At 46.1% G+C, this 25402-nt stretch overlaps 1 long non-coding RNA gene and 1 other non-coding gene across 2 annotated transcripts in view; both read right to left on the reverse strand.

Annotated features, from left to right (window-relative positions):
* Positions 1 to 25379, reverse strand: part of LOC139181630 (uncharacterized) — a 288747-nt gene extending 263368 nt beyond the window's left edge. The window contains exons 1-2 of the long non-coding RNA XR_011565424.1: positions 17603 to 25379; positions 16056 to 16157 (exon numbers count right to left, since the gene is read on the reverse strand). This is a non-coding gene — a long non-coding RNA (uncharacterized lncRNA). The remainder of the gene's footprint in view (positions 1 to 16055; positions 16158 to 17602) is intronic.
* On the reverse strand, positions 6917 to 7021 carry LOC139181782 (U6 spliceosomal RNA). The gene has a single exon (XR_011565523.1). It is a non-coding gene; the product is annotated as a U6 spliceosomal RNA (small nuclear RNA).
* Positions 25380 to 25402: the final 23 nt, after the last annotated feature.

Below are 25402 nucleotides of genomic sequence, written 5' to 3' on the forward strand. Positions count from 1 at the left end.
TTTAAGAAGACTCTTGAGAGTCCCTTGGACTGCAAGGAGATCCAACCCAGTCCATCCTAAAGGAGGTCATTTCTGAATATTCATTGAAAAGATTGGTGCTGAAGCTGAAGCTCCAATACTTTGGCCACCTGATGTGAAGAACTGACTCATTTGAAAAGACCCTGATGCTGGGAAAGATTGAGGGCAGAAGCAGAAGGGGACGACAGAGGATGAGATGGTTGGATGGCATCACCGACTCAATGGACATGAGTTTGAGTAAACTCTGGAAGTTGGTGAAAGACAGGGAGGCCTGGTGTGCTGCAGTCCATGAGGCCGCAAAGAGTCAGACATGACTGAGCAACTGAACTGAACTGAACTGAACTGAACTGAAATGCAGTGTATTCAGCTCTAAAACATCTGCTGATCACGTAGACTGATAGTGTCAAGCTCACAGTTTTATAAATTCATGTGATGACAATCAATGACCCAGCTGACCCTCACTGCTGACACACAATCAAATTCAATTTGATCTTGAGGGGATCCAAAGGGCTTTGCACCTCCATACTACATGATACTGAGCTTTTACGTCCATCTGCTGTGAGACACCGCTGTAAAGGAACTCATGAATCAGCGAGTCGCTGCAGTCATTTCCGGGCTGATCGCTGCCTTTGCCCTGCTACAGGGGACATACACCCTTAGCACAGACTCCACCATGGTGTGCTTTCCGACACGTGACAATTGCCCTTGGGAAATCAGACCCCAAGAGGACACAGAAGATATCAGGGTCTGACCCATCTGTTGGATACAAGTCTAGAGAAAAGGGCTACTTAGCTTATTTCTCAGCTAGATGCTCCAAACGCACCTGCAGGACCCAGCGGGACGACACTGTCTCACTCTAGACAGCCCTACAGTGTTGGAATGGGCAGAGTTTTGAAAGGAGAAAATGATTCACATTTGTGCTTGCAATGGGCTTCCCTGGCATCTCAGACGGTAACGAATAATCCACCTGCAGTGCAGAAGACCCAGGTTCCATCCCTGGGTTGGGAAGATCTCCTGAAGAAGGGAATAGCAACCCACTACCCGCTCCAGTATTTTTGCCTGGAGAAGTTGAGCCTATGGAGAGAAGTTTTTAGCAGACACACGAGATTTTATGTTAAAATTATATATTTTGAAAACAGATTTTATGTGACAAATCACTTATTAAGGCCAAATAAATTGGGGTGCGGTCCTCAATGGTGGCTCAGGGGTAAAGAATCTGCGTAGAATGGAGGACACCCAGGAGATGTGAGTTCTATCCCTGGGTCGGGAAGATCCCCTGGAGAAGGTAATGGCAACCCACTCCGGTATTCTTGCCTAGAGAATCCCATGGACAGAGGAGCCTGGCGGGCTGCAGTCCATGGGGTTGCAAAGAGTCAGACAGGACTGAGGCCACAGAGTGCACCCAAATTGGGGTGTGTGAGTTCATGGCCAGCAGATTTGGTGAGTAACGACAGTGACTTCGCCATCAATGAGTGTTGACCTAGACCCCACCACCAGCACCCACCCTTTGTAGGTAACCACAGCTGAGACCTAACATGAGAGGTGAACATGCCACCATCACATGGCAGTCAGTGACTCATCTCTCCATGACTGAACACCCTCTACAACATCTGCAGACCTGTTCACAGTCTATACTCGGTACGACTTTTCCTCCATTAGACAGAGGGTGATTCCAAATCAGGATTCAACGGGATGCCTGTGCTTAGCTCAAATAATTCACAAGGCTTTTCACTGAGTTCAAGTGCCCACGCTTACCTCACCAGTTCAAATGATTCATAAGGGCTTTCACTGATTCTAAGTGCCCATGCTCACGGCCAGGTTGTATATAATGGTTTTGTGCTTTTCATTTTGCCTAAATAGATGTTTGGAAAAAAAAAAAAAAATACCAAAGAAAAAGATCTGCTGTGGTAAATCACGCACCAGAGCCAAGCTGTGCAACTGTGGCCTCCGGCATCAACCCTGCCTCTTCAACCGGCATCAACCCTGCCTCTTCAACCACCATCCTGGCAAGCAAAGACTCCACATTCAAGTTTTGGCCTCATTCAAGGTGTGAGTCCACAAGCAAGAAGCCATGAGTGACGTCAACCCACAGTGAAGTGTTGACGTCAACTCACTGCCAGCCTGTGAAAACTGAGCTCCACTGGGATGTCATTTTTTTTTAATTGGAGGATAATTCCTTTACTGATGTTATTTTTTTTTTTTGTCCTTCATCTGTAGGTAGGTCCTAAGCAACTGACTGAGATGACAGCAGGTATTTGTGGGAACAGCATTCCCAGACACCGTGGGCCAGGAAAGCTGACAAGCAAAATTCATCATTACTCGTCCCTAACTCGTGTTTCTCTTTGGAGATTCAGAGCAGTGACCAAACGTCTCTCGATATTCATCTCCACCAAGGTTTCAAGGACATGGCAAGTTCACCCACCCCAGACAGAACTCATGTGCAGCGTGAGCAGGACCGTGCTGACCGTAGCTGCCCACCAGGTAAGATTCCTCACCTTCTTCCTGAGGCTGGGATCCTTCCAACATCCACCGATCCAACCACAGACCTCAGGTGTGCCCTTGAGGAACCCCCTTGCCAACCTCTTCCCAAGACTCAGCTACAGATCCAGACCTACAAAGTTTCCAGATGTGTTCAGTCTCTACTTAGTACGAGCTTTCCTCCATTAGACAGCTCTGTGCAGTTCAGTTCAGTCACTCAGTTGTGTCCGACTCTTTGCAACCCCAAGGACCGCAGCATGCCAGGCTTCCCTGTCCATCACCAACTCCCAAAGTTTGCTCAAACTCACTTCCATGGAGTCGGTGATGCCATCCAACCATCTCATCCTGTTGCCCCCTTGTCCTCCTGCCTTCAGTCTTTCCCAGCATTAGGGTTTCTTTTCCCATGGGTTGGTTCTTTGAATCAGGTGGCCAAAGGATTGGAGCTTCAGCTTCAGTCCATGATTCCAGTTCAGGATTCAACAGAATGCCCTTGCTGAGCTCAAATAATTCACAAACTTGGTTCCCCACCAGCCTGATGAGCCAACACGTCAGTTCATCAGGGAAACCTTCTCTGCACACCCAAAACAACACAGGGCTACCAATAGAACTTCTCATGTTTTTAATGAGGTATCTCTGTGAATATTTGTTTAGTATCTGACTTCTGGATGGTTTGACAGTTCCCTGAGGGCATGGGTTTTGTTGAAGGGGAACTTCAGGTTCATTCAAGTAGTAAGTGCCTGAAGATGTTTAATGAGAGCTTTTGAATTTTTCTTCATTTTTATCTCGTTAAATTTTTTCTTTCCTATTGAATTTTCTTCGTTTTTATCTCATTAATTTTTTTTTCCTATTGACAGCTGAAACCGAGAACAGCACCTCCCTGTTTTCTTGCTGATTTTTTTATTCCTCCTCTGGCACCATCCATAAACCATTTTCAATGTGGATTTGAAAGAACTGGACATTGGCTGTGTTCTTCCCCATTTGAATGGGGGGAAAAAAAAAGACCCTTTCATTCAAACAAAAGCAGACCTTCCATGAACCCATCCGTTTTGCAAACTGTTAACTGTTGTATCTCTCCCAGTAACTTTAAGTGAGAATCACGACGCCATCATCAGACTCTCTGTGTGGAAACTAAAGATGTTAACCCAACTCACAAAAGACCATTAAAAAAAAAAAAAAATATATATATATATATATATATACACATAACAATCAGAATATGCAAACACTGTCATTCAAAGATTCTTCCAAGACTCAGTGCTGTGCCACTGACGCACAACTTGCACATTTTTGAGAGTTAAACAGAAAGAAGAAAAATAAAACAGACCCGCGAGCTCCTTGCACCTTTCCAACAATTTCACCACACATATCCCATCGTACTAGGGCTTTTAAACTAGGCGTCCATCTTCATAAGATTCACCTTAGCAGTTCTGGCGATAACTAGTCTTCAGAGGGAGAAAAATACAAGAAGTCAAAAAACACAAGAACGCTCTCCACGGTGTCCTCAGAGCACGTGGCCAAGTCTTCCCATCTGGCACGTTCCACCCTGACAGTGTTTTTTTCTAAAAGAAGCACAGTAGCATTTCTGTGACGCAACGGGCACAACTGCTTTTAATTGTCACCACCACTCACTGCCATCGGACCTGGCAGGGTGAATCACTTCCACAGGAGAGAAATACGGCTGTCTGGTTCGAATTAATGGTGCACTCACTCTTGTCATATGTCAGCCAACACACATGCATCCGGCCACGCCACGCTGGTAACAGCAAGCAGACGCTCAAACGTGATCACCACGTCTGATAATTATCAACATAACTGATGGTTGAAGCCTAAGCTCCAATATTCTGACCACCTGATGCAAAGAGCTGAAAAGATGGTCTTTTCCGGTCTGTGATGCTGGGAAAGACTGAAGATGGCAGGAGAAGGGGACGACAGAGGATGCGATGGTTGCGTGGCATCACTGACTTGATGGACATGAGTTTGAGCAAACTCCAGGAGATGGTGATGGACAGGGAAGCCTGGTGTGCTGCAGTCCATGGGGTCGCAAAGAGTCGGACATGACTTAGAGACTCAACAACAATATCTAGTAATTGCTTAGTCTTTGTACTATAGCAATTTCGTAGAGCAAAGAGTTCATTACAAACATATCCAAGCACGTGCATAAATGTACGGCACAAATTCTTCAGATTTGACTTTGATACAATAAAACCTAAATATGACCAACACAATTATGTAATTTCGAGACAATTAAATATTCAGACGTTAAAAAATAATATTTGTAGATTTAATCCTCATCAGCCAGTTTCAGGCAGAAAAATAACACTGACAATGTGTTTTAAAGACAGCACAGCAATCTGAAAAAGGAAGGTGGTGTGGTTTAATAAAACTTGCCATGTACACTGCCAGCTCCTGCACCAGGAATACAGGAACCCCTCAAATACTTGTGGTGGGTCAACCATTATGGGGAAAACCATGACACCCAGTGGCCAAAGACTTTCAATGCTGCATGAATGGCTCTGTGTCCCCTCTTCACTAGTCCTTCATCCACCCATCCATCATCCATCTATCAACTCATCTAGACATCTATACGTAGAATGAAATTCATAATACGGAAATAGGCAATGCATTCGTAAACGATTTTGTATTTTCACACGCGTGCATAAAAAGTATCCTTTTTATCTGAAAAAGTGTGAATGCTAATGTATAGTTTATGCATGTATATATGTTATCTGCATCAATGAAACTCTGTAAGTCTATGTCTATAGTACATACATCCATTGCAAAGAACCCCCTAATCTTCATTCATGGTCAGAATTCATTCTGTGCTGGCCCCCTTTTTTTCATTCTTTTGGGGAAAAAACCCTCAGAGGAAAGTGAAATGAATCACTCTGCTTGGGGAACCCATAAAAGCAGCAAACCTTATGTGTGTATGGAACAGAGCAATACATGATAAAAAGGGGGCCTTTGGATGAGGAAATTTATTTTTACATTTGCTGTTGCTCTTGGCCAGTTTCATTCATGAACTCTTTTTCCTCCTGCATGTCATTACGCATGTAAGCCTAAGAAGGTCTATTAGTAGTTCTTTAGGAAAAGTTCCAGATTCTGAGCTTATCACAAAACTGATCCAGGACTTGCACCGTGTTCCGGAAGCCCCTGAAATTGTGTGTGTGTGTGTGTGTTGCTCAGTCCTGTCCGACTCTTTGTGACCCACTATGGGATGGTAGCCCACCACGGAATTTTCCAGGCAAGAAAACTGGAGTGGGTTGCCATTCCCTTCTCCAGAAGAATCTTCCTGACCCAGGCATGGAACCCGGATCTCCTGCATTGCAGGCAGATTCTTTACCATCTGAGCCACCAAGGAAGCACCTGAAATGACATTGTCTTTATTTGAAATAAGGGATACTGATGGACTGGGCTTATTATCATATTGTTGACTATATTCCCTCCACTACACATTCTCTCCCTTATTTATTTTATAACTGGCACTCTGTGCCTCTCACTCCCCTTCACCTAGTTCCCCCATCCTGCCAGCCCTTTGCTTCTGGCAACTATTAGATTGCTTTCTGTATCTGTGAGTCTATTCCTTTTTCTTGTGCTTGTCCACTTGTTCTATCTTTTACATCCCACGTGTAAGTGAAAAAAAACACACTAGTAATTTTTCTCTCCTTTATCTTGCTAAGTAGAACACCTTCCAAGTCCACCCACGCTGTGAACATTTCATTCTTTTTATGGCCAAGTAATACTCCATTGAATATATCTACGACATCTTCTGCACCCATTCATTTGTTGATGGGACACTTAGGTGGCCTCCATGTCCAGGCTACTGTTAACTAGCACTGCTAAGAACACTGGGGTACATGTAATTTCTGAAATTAGTGCTTTCACTTTCTGTAGATAAAAACCCATGAGTGAAAATCGAGATCATATAGTACTTCTCTTAATCTTTCTGAGGAACTTCCAAACTGCTTTCCACAGCGGCCGTGCCAATTAACATTTCTACCAACAGGGCTGGAGGGTTCTCTTTTTTCCACATCCTCACCAACACTTTTTTTTTTTTTTTTTTTGATGGCCATTCTGAGTGGTGTGAGGGGATACTTCATTGGGATTTTGACTTCCATTTTCCTGATAATTAGTAATGTCCAGCCCATTTACATGTGCCTACAGACCACTGGCATGCGGTATTCATACCTTCAGCCCATTTTTTCATAGGACTATTTTATTTCTTTTAATGTTGAGTTATATGAGTTTTCTCCACTCCCTTGTCTCTCTCTCCACACACACACACACACACACACACACACACACACCTTAACCCTTTAGAGCGTAACGCTTGCAAATATCTTCTCCCATTCAGTAGGCTGCCTTTTTGTTTTGTTGATGGTTTGCTTAACTGTACAAAACATTTAATTTTTAAAAAATTTTTTAAAATATGGAATGCTTCACAAATTTGCATATCATATTGCCGGGGGGCCATGCTAATCTTCTCTGTATCACTCCAGTGTTGCATACGTGCTCCTAAAGCAAGCACTGAAAAAGCGTTTTAGCCTGACCTCGTCTCTTCTGTTTATTTTCACTTTTGTTTCCCTTGCCTGAAGAGACAGATCCAAAAAAGTACCGCTGAGATTCATGTCAAAGAGCATACTGCCTATGTCTTGTACGAGGAGTGTCATAGCTTCAGGTTTCACATGTAAGTCTTTAAGTCACTTTGAGTTAATTTTTGGATATGGTATGAGATAGTGGTCTTTATTGTTGTCTAGTCACTAGGTCGTCTCTGACTCTTTGCGACCCCACAGACTGTAGCCCGCCAGGCTCCTCTGTCCACGGGATTCTCCAGGCCAGAATACTGGAGTGGGTAGCCATTCCCTTCTCCAGGGGATCTTCCCAACCCAGGGATCGAACCCATGTCTCCTGCACTGAAGGCAGATTCTTTACTATCTGAGCTACCAGGGGTGTTGATTCATTGGGATATGATTCAGCCATCAAATAGAAAGAACTAATGCCATCTACAGCACCATGGATGGGCCTAGAGACTGTCACACCATGTGTCATCCTTTACCATCTGAGCCAATAGGGAAGCCCAAGAACACTGGAGTGGGTAGCCTTTCCCTTCTCCAGGGGATCTTCCCAAGCCAGGAATCGAACCTGCGTCTCCTGCATTGCAGGTGGATTCTTTACCAGCTGAGCTGCCTGGGAAGCCCTCTGGAAGCCCCTAGTGAGGTCCAACAAGTGAACAGATAAAACATACAGTCTTATATCCATACAACAGAATACTACACAGCAATAAACAGGAATTTAAAATAGTAATAGATGGTAATAAATAGTAAGAAATAGCAATTAACAGTAATAAACAGTAACAAACATTGATCAATAGTAATAAAGAAACAGTAGTAAATAGTAACAAATAGTAACAAGCAGTAATAAACATTAACCAATAGCAATAAATAGTAACAAACAGTAACACAGATTAATAAACAGTATAAAGAGTAATGAAGAGTAATAAAAAAGGAATGAACTGTTCATACACACAGTGAAATGGATGCATCTCAAAAAAAAATCATGCTGAAGGGGAGAAACTAGACAAAAGATTACACACTGCACGATCTTATGTAAAACCCCAGGAAATACAAACTATTATATAGTGAGGGATCAAAATACAAACTACGATATATCAGTAGTCTGTGGAGGGAGGAGCAGGAGAGATGAGTTACTGTATAAGGGCCTTAAACAAATCTTTGAAAGTTACAGGGATGTTCATTGCTTTGACTGAGGTGAAGGTTCACAGGGCGTATCGTGTGTCAAAACGGTTCATGTTACACACTCTTAACATGTACAGTTTAGGGCTTCCCGGTGGCTCAGGTGGTAAAGAATCTGCCTGCAACGCGGGAGACCTGGGTTCGATCCCTGGGTTGGGAAGATCCCCTGCAGAAGGGAAAGGCTGCCCACTCCAGTATTCTGGCCTGGAGAATCCCACGGACTGTACAGTCCATGGGGTCGCAAAGAGTCGGACACAACTGAGCGACTTTCACTTTCACATGCAGTATATTTTCTGCCAGTTATATCTCAATCCAGTTCTTACAGATAAAAGGATCCAGTGCCACTTAAAAAGAAAAAAAAAGGATCCCCTAGTGAAGACAGAACATTATTCACCGTAGCTTCTGCTGAAATGATGACACCATTAAAGGGCTGTGACGAATCGCTGCTTGAACCAGCCTCTTTCACACCACACCTTCCACCTGAGCATCGTCCACCATGAATTATTCTCATCGGTAGCTCAGAAGCATGCGTAATCTCTGCCCAGCCTCCCTCACTGGACTGATGAGGGCCTCAGGTCATCACAAGGGTTAAACGGCTGGTCCTCGAACAGACCCAAAGTCAACAGTAGTAGGAGGTGACAGAAAGCCTGCATTTCTTTAGCAATTTTACTGGGCTCTCCAGGTCATGTGATGTTTGTATAGAAATTCTAGACTCACACGACAGAAAAAAAGAACCAGAGGTCAGCTCGTCAGTTGCCTTGCCTGTAAGCCCCAGGCAGACACAGGATTCCCCAGCTACTCGGGGTCTTCAGTGTCATTCTCCAACCACAGAGAAACAAAATCCAGCAACTTGCCATCCACGTTCAAGGTCAGAGCTCCCAGCAAAATCTAGGTGCCATCTGCTCACAGTTAAAACAGAGTTCAACGAAGGTACAATGACCTCAAGGAAGAAAAAAAAAAAAACCTCTGGCAGTCAAGTGGTGATTTTGTTTTCTGCGATTATATTCCTTTGTATGGAAAAGAATTTTCAATGCCAGTGTGATCCAGAATCTTACATCAGCAGTAAGGAGCTAGCTTTTTAAAGACACGATCTTGAATCAATCCTATTGTGTACTAGTTTTGCAATCTGGGACAATACAAGAGGTGTCTTCATGAAGGTCACATCCAGTCAAAAATCCAAGCTCAGTTACGAATTCCAGAACCACTCAGATTAGTAACTTTTAAAATTCTTGACACAGATAGCCCTTGAAAGAAAGTCACATTTGGTTAGTCATTTTAAAAAGATGAAAAGAAAAACAATGGTAGTTCTGAGGTCAAGTTCCCAGTTAGCTAGAAAAAACAACGGAGGATGCAACGAAAGGTTAAAAATGTCATGGAACATGTGATCCTTGAAGCCAGCCAGCGCTGGAGGACAGTTTCAGATTTTATCTTCTGCGTGCAGAACGGCACTGCTCAAGTTACGAGACAAAGAACCGCATTCGATTACATCGTCTTGCTTTGGCAACTACCTCTGGCCCTATAAAACATGACCTTTTTCCTGACGGTTTGGCCTCTTTCACAACAGAGAACCCAGCACAGGTGAGAAGAGAACAGGAAGACCCCTCCAGATCACAACGCGGTTCGAGGGTGTAAATCCAGCACCCAACAGAAATGAGAACGATGACCTTCACATGCAGTCCACTGACCTTCAGAAACCCACAGCTGACTGTTCACAGGACCCGTCAGCAAAAACAAGCTAATACCATTTACTGAGCCACCAGAGAGGCCCATTTAAAGCCTGGACGTTATCACTGTGATGGGCAACCTGGAATCAAACCAGGTCAGATAAAGGAATGTACTTAGTACTGAGTGAGTGATTGATAGTCGCTGAGTAGTGTCCAACTCTCTGCGACCCCATGGACCGTAGCCCACTAGGCTCCTCTGTCCGTGGGATTCTCCAGGCAAGAATACTGGAGTGGGTTGCCATTTCCTTCTCCAGTACTTACTATGGGGTCACATCAAGCAAATTTCATTTCTCTCTAACTCTTGTGAAAATCTGTGAACACTGTGCCTATTACAGCGTCAGTTCCTCGATGGTATCATGTGCCCTCTCTGGATACCAGCCACTGTCCCCTTCTGCCCTGATTCATCTGTCTGTGGTCCTGTCTGTGATGCCCAGAGCTTTGCTCCTTTTTCCATCTTCCTGCTTTTATGAACATCTCCCTTTATGGAACCAAGAAGCCACTAGGGACTCTGCCGTCTGGATGTCCCCAAACCACCCACTCCAATAGCCCCCGTCTTTGCTTCAGTCTGCTGGGAAAAGATGGGAGGCGGGAGGAGAAGGGGACGACAGAGGATGAGATGATTGGATGCCAACACCGATGCAACGGACAGGAGTTTGATCAAGCTACGGGGGTGGGTGATGGACAGGGAGGCCTGGCATGCTGCAGTCCGTGGGGTCACAGATCACCGACTTGATGGACTTGACTTTGAGTAAGCTCCGGGAGTGGGTGATGGACAGGGAAACCTGGCGTGCTGCAGTCCATGGGGTCGCAGACAGTCGGACACGAATGGGCAACTGAGCTGAACTGAACTGTCACCATTTGGGATGTCTTCGTCTCAGGCATCTTTGATCAAACATCCCTCTCTCTGGCCATGGGTGGTTCTATTTCTGTAGCCCATGTCCTTCTGCAAACATCTTCCATCTCCAGCCCTCTAGCCTCTTTATCCCCTCACCTACATCATCCAGTCCTCTCCTGTATCTGCAGGTTCCCAGCCCATGCCTTCAACTCCTGCGGCCCATCGTTTTACACACATCTTCCTATGAATGGTCCAACGCTAAGCTGATCTATGTCCCCCAATATCTGCTTGTGCTCTGTATTTGCTCCTTAGCTATCACACCTCTCTGCTGGGGATGTGTACTACCTTCATTCGACAGATGAGAAAGCTGAGAAAGGTATGTGCCTACAATTACATCAGAGACTGGAGCTGGGTACCCTGGCCAGCGCCCTCATTCGCACGTTTAGGGCTCCCATTACTGTCTAGTGAAGAAACATCAGCACATCTATGCTGGTAAATGGGTGAACGGGGTTTCGGGGGTCTGGCTAGCCATGTTTCGCAAGCAGTGGCCGTGTAGCTCATGAAACCAACAAGCAGGGTGGAGGATACAAATTACAGAGCATCCAGCTTGGGGAGAGTAAACCCTCATGGGACTCGCCTTTGCTTCCAGTTTCTTGGACGCTTACTCCATCCTGACATCTCATGCAATTTTTTTCTGAGTCTTTGGATAAGATCCTGCTTTTTTTTTTTTTTTTTAATTCCTGAACCTTGAGATCCCATGACTATAGCCCTCATTCTCAGCCAGATTATATCCTTTCCTTTATCAGGGCTTCTGTGGTAACTCAGGTGGTAAATCTGCCTGTGATGCAGGAGACGTGGGTTTCATCCCTGGGTTGGGAAAGATCCCCTGGAGAAGGGCATGGCAACCCACTTGGGTATTCTTGTCTGAAGAATCTGATTGGCAGAGGAGCCTGGAGGACTGCCGTCCATGGGGTCGCAAAGAGTCAGACACGACTGAGCACGCATGCATAAAGAGGAAACACAAGTCCTCACGCTGGAACTTCTGAGTGTGAGACTGACATGAGAAGCCTGTGCACTGCCAACGAATAGTAGCCGCTGCTCACCACGACTAGAAAGCACAAGAGTAGCAACAAAGACCCACTTTGGGGGGGAAAAAAACTAGTAAACTTCTTGTTATAGCCTAGCTTTAGATTTACAGGAAAGCTGCAAGAATGTTACAGAGTCCCCTCACATTTTAAGGTCTTCCATTTACCTGGTACTCTGTCATAACCAATGAACTGATGTCGACAAACTATTATTCACCAACATCTGTATTTTATTTGCCTTTCCTTAGCTTTCCCCTAAATGTCCGTGCATTGCACCAGGATCCTAACCAGGGTATCACATAAACTTTTTAGGGGGTCATAGCTTCTTGGTCTCCTTGAGGCTCTGACGGTTTCTCAGACGTTCCCTGGTTTTGATGACCTTGGCAGCTTTGAAGGACGCTGCTGCTGCTAAGTCGCTTCAGTTGTGTCCGACTCTGTGCGACCCCATAGAAGGCAGCCCAGCAGGCTGCCCCGTCCCTGGGATTCTCCAGGCAAGAACACTGCAGTGGGTTGCCATTTCCTTCTCCAATGCATGAAACTGAAAAGTGAAAGTGAAGTCGCTCAGTCATGTCTGACTCTTCGCGACCCCATGGACTGCAGCCTACCAGGCTCCTCCGTCCATGGGATTTTCTAGGCAAGAGTACTGGAGTGGGGTGCCATCGCCTTCTCCGTGAAGGATGCTAGGCAGGTATTTTGTAGAACATCTTTCAATTTCATTTTCCCCAGTGTTTTTCTCACGATTATGCTGAGGTTACAGGCATTTTGGAGAAAGACCCCAGAGGTAAAGTGGCCTTCTCACACACATCATATCAAGGTCACATGCTGTCACTAAGACATAACCCAGTTGATACTGACCTTGATCACTGGGTTAACCAAGCGTTTCAGGTTTCCCCACTGCAAAATTACTCATCACCTTTTACTTCTGAGGAATATTTTTAAGCATAAAAGATTCAGGTATTTAGCTTCAGAGTATCTACATCACCATCAGATGTGGTCACACCTACAGGCGTGTGTGACTGGTCCTTTGCAGAAGATCACCTTGATTCTGTACAGAGACAGACAGGCAACGGTGAGAGGGGTAGGGACACAGAGAGGACCCAGTGCTCCAACGAACAGGGGCTTTCAAGGGACCCAGAGAACACAAGCATCTGAATGCGGAAATGGGAACCTGAGCAGACAGACAGGACAACATGCTCATTATCTGGGAAGCAAGTTCGGTTGCTGCCACACAAAGACTCGAAACACACCTGATAAGCTAGATGTTTGCGTCTCTCCTGGAACACCCCAGAGATACGGCTGGGTGGTTAAGGGCTGGAAGGATAACTTTGCAGTCCTCCACACGTGACCCCATAACCTGGTGTATTTGTCTTAATATCTGTGAGTTAAGGTCATCTGGACCACCATTTGTCAATGGGAAGGAAAGAAGAATGGGAGTGATCTGTCCTTCTTTCTCAAGAACCAGGGGAAGAAACTGTTCACGTGGTTACCATTCTATACCACTCACTTGAGCTTAGTTAACACTGGGCCGAAGACCAAGCTACGCGGTAAGTGGGCAGTGTATGAATAGGATCTACCTGGATGCCTGTCTGCTCACTAAGACTAGCTGAGGTTTATGTGGATAAAGTATCTAGAAGAGAATGGATCAGGGGAGAATAAACTGATTTAAAAGGAGCAGGTCTTCCTGGAGAAGGAAATGGCAACCCACTCCAGTATTCTTGCCTGGAGAATCCCACGGACAGAGGAATCTGGCGGGCTATATTCTGTGGGGGTCACAAAGAGTCGGACAGGACTGAGTGACTCACAATGAGATATTTGTATTCTTCATTTATGTAATATATACTGCAAGAGAACAGTTAATAATATGGGGAAATGTTCATGCTATTTTGTTGAGTAAATAGAAAATAGTGAAGCGTATTAGAAAATAATATCAAGTGTGTTAATCTAATTTGGCTTAAAATAAAAAAATACATACATGCACAGAAAAAAACTGAAAAGCTATCTATCAAAATGTTGATAGACAATTTCTCTGTGCCTCGGTTTCTTTGGTTTAAAAGTGAGGATAAAGAGAGGACTTATTTCATGGGGTTGTGATAAAGACTAAATAAAATAATAGTTATTAAAAAAAAAAAGGAGCAGGTCTTTAACTCCATATCTGGAGTCAGGTGGCTTGCCATTTCTTCAAAGAGAAAGACGGTATCTGCAGCAAAGCGGCAAATCCCACGGGCGTCCTATTCGGTTGACTCAACACGCTTCTCCAAGTCCGCTTAAACAAGTCAGTCCAACGGAACTGAGACAGAAAACAAAGCGCCTGAAATCCTCCAGCTTGGGTGGTGGCCCTAGTCTCTGTTACTCTCCCCAGAACTGCAACATCAGCTTTGGGTTTCCGTATTTCAGTAATTAGGAAACCAGTTCTCCAGGCTCTGATTCTTTCTACCATACGAATCTTCGCTCCGCGGATCATTGAGGCACAGGTGGAGCTTCTCGCAGTTGCCTCTTGTTTTTCTTCCAACCGTGCACTCAGGTCTCGGGGAAATAAGCTCACTGCCCCCAACGGCCCCCAGTTCTACGTTCACCCGACTCGCAGAATCTCCCACTCTGACTGAGGGGAAGCATTTGGACTCTGGGACCCAGCAGTCAGAATCAGCTCCGAGGCAGTATCAGGCACAACCTGAGGTGCAAGACAGGAGATACTTGTGCCGTTTCCGGCACGCAGGGAAGGGCCACCAGCCCTCCGGAGGAAGGGCGGAGGGAGACCGCCGTTCACACCTGAGCATCGTCTCGGTTACCTGATCTCCACGGCACAGCTCCTCTCGTCATGCGGCGGTCTCGGGGTTCACTGAGAAAACGAGACTACTGCTACGCTCAAGCTAGCTTCTGGTTACCAGTCCTACTGCGGCTTCCTGGGCACAGGTCAGGTAGGACAGTAGCAAGATTGAGAAACTCTCCAACACGGAGAAAACAGAGGATGAGATGGACGGTAAGTAATGCACGGACCCGACAGGGCGCCTGACAACAGCTACGAACACAGAAGATCCACAGACCTTGCCTGGACGCCCTTTATACCCACCAGCGTCGATGCTTTACTGCGAGCTCAGCAAAATCAGCTCTGTGCGATCCAGCTTAAGGGACTGAATTTAAGAACCCGTCACTGACAGCAGCCTGATAACAGATTCCAGTGATAAAACATAGTTATGCCTGAGCCTGCTGCATTAAGGATGAATATAGAATACTTCTGCAGGAGCAATCGTACATACCAGCACTAATTCTGCATGCTCTGAGCATTTTGGAGTGGTTTTTTTTATAGGCATTCACAAACTACATAAATTCAGTGTTTCATCACTGACTTATCTAAATGAGAAACGGGGAAAACATACAGGAAAACACATTCATAATTTTCTGACTTATAGACAAGGTAAAATGAATGACAACCGTTTCAAGACCCAAAATGAACTTCTTCATTTCAAAACTAAGATTACAACTGAAATAAATCTTACAGGATAAATTGACACAGCCTTAAATTTCAAAGGCATCCAAAACAAACTCACGTGGCTCGATAATTTGCTGAATTTACTGAAGCAGTGTTCTGGATACCTTGAAAAGGTTTCACCTTATTCTGAGCCTAATTAGAAATAACTTGATTGACTCTCTCTTTCGGTGATGAGAAATGAGGAGGGTTTTCTTTCCTCTGTCATACAGGAAACATCGTTTTTATTAAGGTCACAAACATGTGTCCTCTGGGCATACAGGGCAAAATCATCAAACGCCACCTCTGCCTTTCCTGACGTGAGTGGCACGTGGACGTTCAGTTTAGCTTTAAGATCTACTCCGACACGGGCAGAATGTTAAGCATTTCATTACTATACATGTGCACCATTCTAATGTTTAAATTTGTTTCTTTGTAATAACAAAGGTGCAACACAACAGCTAGCCAAGTAGATGCCGAGTCAGTGTTCAAGGTGGATGAATTACACGCACAGTCTGCTTAATGAGGTACAGGAATGACTGAGCAGAGAGACCAAGGAACTGGTGATGGTTATGTGGAACCACTCAAGGCTGTGAGGGAAGGTGCCCTCGAATAAGCAGTCTGCACACTGTGATTAAACAAAAAAGGGCGTGAACGCATCAGGTCAACAGGCGCACATCCAGAGCGGGGAGGAACGCTTACCTTACGGGTGTCCTTGGAGCTTCTGATGGACCCGCACCACTCAACGTGACGGAAGCCAAAGCCGCCTCTTTCTGCAGGTCGCTGGGGCTGGGTTTCCCTCTCCTGAAAGCAGAGGTTTCCTGATCAGAATACCGCTCCCTCAGCATGCTGAACCAACCCCTTTGCTGTGGATAGGTCTGATACGATTTCCAGCCCACTAGTATGTGGTGGCAACAAAGTTGTGTTTACACGTACAGCTGTTTTGACAGACAAGTGCAATTGTGGTTGGGACGTCGTCATGCACGCCCACAGTTAAGGCAGAGGAACGTGTGAGGCGCCAGCGGGTCTGGCAGGGGCCCTTGAGACTACACACACAGCCGGGGGTTGAGAGGACTGTCCCAGAGTGTTCCACCTGGGCAAGGTGCCTCTATGCTTATCTAAATGGCCTCTGCAAATCCTAGGGCATTTAGCTCCAGACTGGGCAAGGCGCCACTTTGCCAGCAGTGGGTGGAAAACCATGCTTCCCAGGTGGAGTTAGTGCTAAAGAACCCGCCTGTCGATGCAGGAGATGTAAGAGACGCAGGTTCGATCCCCAGGTCGGGAAGATTCCCCTGGAAGAAGAAATGGCAACCCACTCCAGTGTTCCTGCCTGGAGAGTCCCATGGACAGAGGAGCCTGGTGGGCTACAGTCCACAGGGTCTCAGAGTCAGACACGACTGAAGTGACTTAGCACACACAGACTCAGAATGGAGATAATGTCCCCCCCAAACACTGGAACCTTCACTTTCCGGGGAATGGTTTCCAGCAACAAGCTGTTGTCAATGTGTCCCCATCACTGGAGCCAACATGTGGCTCTCGGTTCACCAGGCCAACTCTTCAGAGAATCAACTCGTAGAAAGGTTCACCTCAACCATTCCTTTCATCACCCCCTTGCCTGGAACGATCATCTAGTGTCGGAGCGTGTTATCTCTTTATTGCCTTATTAAGAGATGAAACCTCCGGTACTTTGGCCACCTCATGCAAAGAGTTGACTCATAGGAAAAGACTCTGATGCTGGGAGGGATTGGGGGCAGGAGGAGAAGGGGACGACAGAGGATGATATGGCTGGATGGCATCACTGACTCGATGGACCTGAGTCTGAGTGAACTCCGGGAGTTGGTGATGGACAGGGAGCCCTGGTGTGCTGCAATTCATGGGGTCGCAAAGAGTCGGACACGACTGAGCGACTGGACTGAACTGAACTGATCCTGTACTCTCACTGCCTTGTGAGATGATTATTGTAATTTCCGCCGTGAACCTGTGCTAAATGATTGGTCAAGATGACCTCAGTGTCTAACCAAAATTTGCTGCTCCAAGAAAACACCCTTGTGAAGAGCATGGTTTCCGTTTATGATGCATGAATGTTTGCTGTCTCTAAAAAAGGACTTGGGGGGAAATCTTTTTCTCCCCCCCCCCAATCTAGGAAGAAAATCCCTAGATAGGGGCAACGAGAACAAGAAATGATGGGAATGTTTTGCCATGAATTTCATGGTGCAATAGCCCACGACACTGATGACACTGATACTTACTGATAGAAAACTCACTAAAGGTTTTAAGAATAACTCTTCAGGAGAAGGAAATGGCAACCCACTCCAGTGTTCTTGTCTGGAGAATCTCAGGGACGGGGGAGTCTGGTGGGCTGCCATCTATGGGGTCGCACAGAGTTGGACACGACTGAAGCAACTTAGCAGCAGCAGCAGACTCATTCATTGGAGAAGGCAATGGCACACCACTCCAGTACTCTTGCCTGGAGAGTCCCATGGATGGAGGCGCATGGTGGGCTGCAGTCCACCGGGCCGTGAAGAGTCGGACACGACTGAGCGACTTCCCTTTCCCTTTCCCTTCAGGTTTTGACCTCTTTCAGAAATAAAACACGAACGTTACAAGTCCACACATCTCCTTCTGTTTAATTAGGAAAGACGCCCTTGGATATTAGTTTAGAGATACAAAGAACCACTGGCTTCTTTCAACTTGTCCTGGCTTATATTATGACATCAAATTGCATGTAATTGCCCCTGCATGTGTCTGCGAAGGACTCCTATAAAGAAACCCGAATTTAGTAACTGCATGATACTATCTGTTTAATTGAGTGTATCAGTAACTTTCAATCTATAGTTCCCAGATAGCACTGGAAAGGAAGAGGGGGAAAAAAAAATCACTGACTTTGTTATTTCCTCAGGCAGCAAAGAGATGAGTGGTATCTGGCCTCTCTGAGCCCTATTGATAAATCAGTGTCTGCATTTTGAACTGTTGCATTTTAAACACCACCGGCTTGTAAGCTGGCACTCAGTGCTTTTCTTTTGTAAAGTTTTGCAGAGTTGTATCCTCTACGCTGACTCACAGTTTCTACATGTAGAATCTGGCTTCATGGAATAACTCTCCTGTATGCACTTTGATGTAACACTGTTGTGGAATCCGGATTAGAAAAGACGGCAGAGGGACTTCACTGGTCCTCTTGCGGTTAAGAATCAGCCTGGGCTCCTGTGTCCATTCTCTGAAATAAGAGAAGCCACCCTGTGAGAATCCCAAACCCTGCAACCAGAGTAGACCATGCACAGAAACGAAGACCCTGCACAGCCAAAAATTAAAGAAAGGTAAGAAAATGGAAAAGAAAAGGGGGTATGATCTCCTGGAGAGACAAGACCCCCGAGAGAGGCTCCCTGCCCTTGTGGTGACCACGTTCACCCAGGGTCCTCCGTCTGCAGGGGAGCAGGGAGCTGGCAGAGAAGACCAAGGGGCACGTGGCCCGGGCCATCCCTTGAGGGGCCAGCACGCGGCCCTACCGTGAGCCCCACCACAATCTCCTGAGTGTGCTGACGCCCCCAACAAGCAAGGGTCTGCTCCCTCAGGCGGCAACCCCGGGTTCACAGCCCAGACCTCAGCACAAGGCAGATGCCTCCTCTGCATCTCCTGAAGCACGGGTAAGTGTTTCCATTCCTAACACCCACCACTGGGATACTTTCTTTCTTTTTTTTTTTCATTTAAACATAGAGTATCTACAGTTCTTTTTACTCCCGTTCCCTTTGTTCTGTTGATTGAAAATGACAGCATTTCTTAATCCCTTAAAAGTGAAAGTATTAGTCACACAGTCGTGTCAGACTCTTTTCGACCCCATGGACTGTAGCCCACCAGGCTCCTCCGTCCATGGGATTCTCCAGGCCAGAATGCTGGAGTGGGTTGTCATTTCCTTCTCCAGTGGATCTTCCTGACCCAGGCACCCAATCCAGGTCTCCCACATTGCAGGCAGATTCTTTACCCTCTGAGCCACCAAGGAAGCCCCTCTAATAAACTGAAGTGTTACTCAGCCGTGTCCCTCTCTTTGCAACCCCCATGGGCTGTAGCCCACCAGGCTCCTCTGTCCATGGGATTCTCCAGGCAAGAATACTAGAGTGGGATGCCATGCCCTCCTCCAGGGGATCTTCCCAACCCAGGGATCAAACCCTTATCTCTAACGTCTCCCACACTGGCAGGCGAGTTCTTTACCACTGGCACTACCTAGGAAGACCCTTGATTCCTTAGACCTTTATTAATCAATTATCTATCGAATATTGATAGGTTAGTAAAACAAAGGCCGTTCTGAATTTCACTGAGCTAACCAATGCATTTTTCTTATGGAAATGTTTGTCTGAAGCCATGTTAATGTACTATGCATTCACCCTAGACTCTGTCTTCAAGTCGGTTCCGCCTAAAGGCTCAGAACCTCCTTAACAAACCAGTATGTTATATTCATACATTGTCCTCTTAATCCGTGTTAATGAAACTATTTATTTGTATGGAAATCTGCCTTCCTTCAAGATTCATGTCAATCGTTCTATGGCCGGGATGACTCACCTGGTGGCAATCTCTGAGTTTTGAGACATTTCCTTCCTCTGATTAGCAGACTGCTAGTGTTCTTGCCTGGAGAATCCCAGGGATAGGGGAGCCTGGTGGGCTACCGTCTATGGGGTCTCACAGAATCGGACACGACTGACGTGACTTAGCAGCAGCAGCAGTAGCTATCCAACATCCGGCTAAAGACTAGCAGGAGGGGTCTCTTTCCACCCCCTTCTGGTGTCTATGTCAGAAGCTTTCTCTATCTCTTTTATGCTTTAATAAAACTCTATGACACAAAAGCTCTGAGCGATCAAGCCTCGTCTCTGGCCCCGGATAGAATTCTTCTCCTCCTGAGGCCAAGAATCCCAGCATCTTCGGAGGTTCAGCAACAACCTTTCACACCTAAGCAGGAAAGGGCAGAGTCGAGATTCAGGCTGCTTGATTGGTCATGCCTCCACGGCCCTCGCTGCCACAGGGGCTGTTCCGTCTGCACGGACACCAACCGGCACAGCCACTGACAACCACAGTCCCTAAGCCACGAGACCCCTTTTCCCAATTCCTCTTAAGAAGGGTTGTGGACAAGGCTGTCAGGCCAAATGAACCTGGTTACTATCACAGTCATTACTCTCCAAAAATGGGGCCTCGTGCTCCAAAAAGACATCGAGAACAATTTAAGAAAAATAGATCCGGAGACGGAGGGATGAACTGAAAGGGTAATATTTCAACATACAGTGTATTCTTGACCATCTGAGCCACCAGGGAGCCCCACGTGAAATAGACAGCCAGTGAGAATTTGTGGTATGACGTAGTGCTGCAGCCACACATTCCGGGAAACAGACTCACTCCGAAGGACAATGCAGATCGTGGAGTGCAGTTGAAACCTTATATACCCTAAGTGTACGTGCCCAAACCCACCTCCCCAAATTCCCTGAAACTAGTCTGAACAAAGGAAAAGAAAGATACAATCAAAGTTAACCTGTGATTCATATGCCTTATGCCTAGGTAGTTACCAGTGGACAATTATCAATAGGCCTGTGGTCATACCCCAATAAGCAGAATAGAATGTATGATTCCATTACATTTTTTTTTTTTAGTTTGGGTATTTTTTTAGTTGACGGAGAGTCTAGGCACTACTTCTGGGGCTCTTCCTTCCGGGGGGTCTGGTTTTCCAGTTGGTAAGTCATTTCCATAGACACTGGGCATAGAACTCAAAGTCCACACTCTGGTCCAAGAAAACAGAAGTATTGCTTTCAAGATGGAGCTTGTTCTGTCTGTCTCCTCCTTCAGTAAGGAGGAGGAACATATAGCCAATTCTTGACCGTCTGACCCACCAGGGAACTCCAGGTAAAACAGATACCCAGTGAGAATTTGCTGTACGAAGTAGGGAACTCACTGGTGCTCTGTGAGAACCTAGAGGGGTGGGACGGGGTGGCAGGGGGGTTAAGGAGGGAAGGGACATATGTATACCTGTGACTGACTCATGTGGATGTATGGCAGAAACCAACACAAAATTATAAAGCAATTATCCTTCAATTACAGAAGGAAAAAACCCATATGATGCCGTCATCTGTTGCCTCACCCATCTTCTCCTGGAGCAGGGCAACACTGACACATGGAAGTGAGCTGCACCTTGTCTTTAATGTACTGACAGGTTCCTCCACAGTCAGGTTTTCAGGGAGGACAGAGGGACCATCTTTGGAAGGTTATTAGTGTTAGCTGTCTGCTAACAGCAGAGGCATCAGAAGAAATGTGAGTGTTTTCTTTTACCATCTCAGACGCTAGGACCTCGGAGACATCTCGTAAGTGTGTGGATCCACCTAGACACTTGGTCTGCCCGGCATGTTCTATTAAAAGTTTTCTTATGCATCAGGCTTCCCTGGTGGCTCAGAGGTTAAAGCGTCTGCCTGCAATGCAGGAGACCTGCGTTCAATCCCTGAGTCGGGAAGATCCCCTGGAGAAGGAAATGGCAACCCACTCCAGTATTCTTGCCTAGAGAATCCCATGGACAGAGGAGCCTGGTGGGCTACAGTCCATAGGGTCGCAAAGAGTGGGACATGACTGAGCCACTTCACTTTCTTTTCTTTTCTTCTTTCTTATGCATCAGTGAAGCGCTCGAGACTTCAAAGGCCACTTCGACAGTGGTTGACGTGAGTCAGAAATCTTCTGCGTTCACACGTCATGAGTCATGAACCTGTAAGAGCTTGCTGGGGTTTTCCTCAATTCCTATGACTCAGAGAAAGTGGCTGTAACAAGCTCTTTTTGAAGAGCCCTTCACAATGCTTGCTCAAGTTTTTAAAATGGCTTTCAAACAGATCTCATTTGGTGTTCCACTAAGACTCCCCTCCTGGGGCTTCCCTGGTGGTGCAGTGGTTAAGAATCCACCTGCCAATGCAAGGCGCACGGGTTCGATCCCTGGTCAGGGAGGACTCCACGTGGCTTGGAACGCCTAAGCCTGTGCACCTCGACGCCCAGGCCCACTTGCTGCGACTACTGAAGCCCGTGTGCCTAGACCCCGTGCTCTGCAACAAGAGAAGGTGAAACATGCTCAGCTGGGTCCGACTCTTTGCAACCCCATGGACTGCACAGTCCGTGGAATTCTCCACAATACAGGAGTGGGTAGCCTTTCCCTTCTCCAGGGCATCTTCCCAACCCAAGGATGGAACCCAGGTCTCCCACATTGCAGGCGGATTGATTCTTTACCAGCTGAGCCACCAGAAGAGCAACCAGAGAAGTGAGCACAATGAGAAACCTATAACAAAGCACAGCCCCCACTCTCAGCAGGCAGACAAAGCCTGCGTGCAGAAGTGAAAACCCAGCACAGCAAAAAAAAAACAAAAAACTAAATGAATACATTTTTTAGTAAAGAATCCCCTCCTTACTCTGATCAACCTTATGTGGCAGCCAGGATGGGACAGGACTTTGCAGGAGAATGGATACATGTGTATGTATGGCTGAGTGTGTTTTCCTGAAACTATCACAATATTGTTAATCAGTTATACTCCAATAGAAAAGTAAAAAAGTTTAAAGTAGGAAAAAAAATTAAAAAATTAAATTAAACATCTCTTGCAAAAAAAAATTGAAAAAAACAAAAAGAATCCCCTCCTTAATTTTAAGACCTATTTTTTTCCTTAACCTGTTCACAGTTGAACCAAACTTAGACTGATAACAACAAAGGATTACACTTAGATATGTTTCATGCCCATTTAGCTCAAATAAAAGTCAAGGAAATCCTTCTGTATTTTGGAGACAATTATAATGACTGAAGTCAAACAGTCTTTGCGATTCAGTCTTTCTGTTCTAAAATCAATAGGAAGTTTTATAAATTTATATTTTCAGTGATAGTCAGGAATGCCAAACTTTCTACAAGATTCTAAGTGATTATGGACAAAAATGTAATTATAGCCTGGTAGCCTGTAACATGGGCCGGATTCATTGAACTTTCCATTCTGCGGGTGCTCCTGTTTAATCAGTAACTCCTGGCCTGGCCTCATCTGTCTGCCAGGCTTAACTGGTTGAAGGGAATTGAAATCAATGAAAACTAAAGTATCCTTCTGCTTGGAAAAAGCTAGATCCTTGATTTCACTTTAAACTCATGTTAAAATTAATTTTTGAAAAAATAGGTGCAGACATCACAATCACCTTTTTGCAACCTCTAGTCAACCATAAAACCACACAATTCAAGTATATATGTTGTTTAAATGCAAAGCAAATCTCATTTTTTTTTTTTTAAACAAGTTATTACCACGGAAAGGTTCCATTCCCTGCAGCGCCAGGCCTGAGGCGCTCTATTTCATCAGATGAGCAGAAAGCTAATTAGAATATTCTACATGTTTAACCAAATTTAAGACAGAACTGGAAAATGCGGGAAAGTATTTTAACAAAATCTCTTTTCTTGGAGCCTGGAGTACCAGTCAATATTTACCACTGACGCTGTTCTTATTCTGCTATTTACTTTAGTTACACGTTTACAGAAATCTATGAAATAACAACCAAAATGCTTTCCAAAACTTAACTCTGTAAACCTCCAGAGTGGGATGCCTATCCTTTGGAATACACACCACCTCCTAATTTTTTTTTTTCTTTCCTCCCTTTTGGCCAGAAATAATTTGAGAACTTACCCACACAGTCTTTAGAACATTCTGAAAAGGAAGACAGCCCAGATATGTCTGCACTTTAAAGACTTAAAAAAAACAACTGGGGAAGCTGAGAGTTTTCCTGGGAAGGATGGTCATTAGGAGATGAAACGGGGACCCTGTGTTGCCACGGAAGTGGGTGGGCTCAGAGGCTCCGAAGTGCTGATTTCGTGAGCTTAGGCTGCTGTAACAAAATACCACAGGCCAGGGGAATTAATGGGACCGTCCCTGGCAGCTCAGTGGTAAAGAATCCGCCAGCCAATGCAGGAGACTCGGGTTCAATCCCTGGGTCGGTAATATCCCCTGGAGGAGGGCATGGCAACCCACTCCACTACTCTTGCCCGGAGAACCCCATGGACAGAGGAGCCTACCGGACCACAGTCCATGGGGTCACAAAGAGTTGGACACGACTGAGTCGACTTAGCACGCACAGGGGCTTAAATAGCAGAAATTTCTTTCTCACAGGTCTGTAGGCTGACGAGGCCAAGGCTGACTCCCTCATCTCTGTCTTCCTCTTCCTACAACAAGACTAACCCTACCATAAGGGTTATGCTATGACAGCATCGAACCCTGCTGCTGCTGCTGCTGCTAAGTCACTTCAGTCGTGTCCGACTCTGCGAGACCCCATAGAGGGCAGCCTACCAGGCTCCCCCGTCCCTGGGATTCTCCAGGCAAGAACACTGGAGTGGGTTGCCATTTCCTTCTCCAATAGATGAAAGTGAAAAGTGAAAGTGAAGTCGCTCAGTCGTGTCCGACCCTCAGCGACCCCATGGACTGCAGCCCACCAAGCTCCTCCGTCCATGGGATTTTCCAGGCAAGAGTACTGGAGTGGGGTGCCATTGCCTTCTCCTGCATCAAACCCTAGCCACCTCCAAATCCCACCTTGTTGGAGGTTGGGGCTTCCACATATAAACTTGGGGGACACAGCTCAGTCCCTGGCAGCACCGTAGCCCCCAACCCCAATTCCCAGTTAGATAACATGGTCCTAAGAGATGAGAGAAGCGTGCCAAGCATACACTATGCTCAGCGGCTTTGAACCACAGACCACAGCAGCCATGGTCCTCCCCCTTCGTGGACAAGCGTCGTGGCCACAGGGGTGGGGAAGCAAAGCTGGCACCTTCAGGACTGGGTCCTACCTCGGAGAAGGGTTGCATCAAGAGAGTGGGACCAGCACCCAGATGTGGAAGAGAGGGAAAGTGCAAAGGAAGGAAATGACCGCCTGGTGGTGATAATACCATTTCTGATGCAAACTGAACTGATACAAACATGGAAGAAGAAAGAGCTCCAGTGGAGTGCACAGACAACGAGAGGCCTGCTCAGTTCAGTTCAGTTCAGTCGCTCAGTCGTGTCCGACTCTTTGCGACCCCAGGGACCGCAGCACGC

This window comes from Bos indicus, chromosome X, assembly GCF_029378745.1.
Source record: "Bos indicus isolate NIAB-ARS_2022 breed Sahiwal x Tharparkar chromosome X, NIAB-ARS_B.indTharparkar_mat_pri_1.0, whole genome shotgun sequence".
NCBI classification, from domain to species: Eukaryota; Metazoa; Chordata; class Mammalia; order Artiodactyla; family Bovidae; genus Bos; species Bos indicus.